Source organism: Cervus elaphus, chromosome 31, assembly GCF_910594005.1.
Source record: "Cervus elaphus chromosome 31, mCerEla1.1, whole genome shotgun sequence".
Classification (NCBI taxonomy): Eukaryota; Metazoa; Chordata; class Mammalia; order Artiodactyla; family Cervidae; genus Cervus; species Cervus elaphus.
Genome location: NC_057845.1, coordinates 54,977,205 through 54,977,851, shown reverse-complemented (window position 1 = coordinate 54,977,851; position 647 = coordinate 54,977,205).

The window sequence follows — 647 nt, the reverse complement described above, 5'->3', positions numbered from 1 at the left end:
AAACATATTTACAAAATACCTATCTGATAAAGGATTGTACTCCAACTAAACCAAAAACTCAGGAACAAACAACCTCATTAAAAATGTATAAATCGTTTTTCGTCTGGCCTGGTGAAATCCAGGGCCATCGCGTTTCCTCCGAGGCTCGGCCAGAGAATGCGAAGGGAGAGAGGCAGGACAAAAGTTGAGGCGAATCCAGAGGCGTGCCAATGGGTCTTCAGTTCTCTGATGCGGAGATGATGTCGGAGCTCTTGGTATGGTAGGAATGTGGACTCAGGATTTAATGAGAATTTAATACCAAGATAAATCGGTTTTTAATTCAAGGAGGTCTTTCTTGCAAGATCCTTTGCCACAATGGAGATTAAGAAGGAGATAAGCTGCAAGAATGAGTCCAACATTTCCAAGCAAGGTTGTTCTTTCTCCCATGTTACTTAATCCAGATTCTGGCTGAAAAGATTCATCTCAAGGAATTACATTATTGAAGATGTCGGAAAAAGATTTCCTGGATCTTGGAAGAGAATTACTAAAACTGTGCAGGGGAGGAATAAAATTGAAGGGTGTTTTTCTTAGAGAACACCATGTGTGAGATTTATCAAGAATTCGAAGATTTATATAAGAATCATTATGCAAAGAAAAGGTGTGCATGA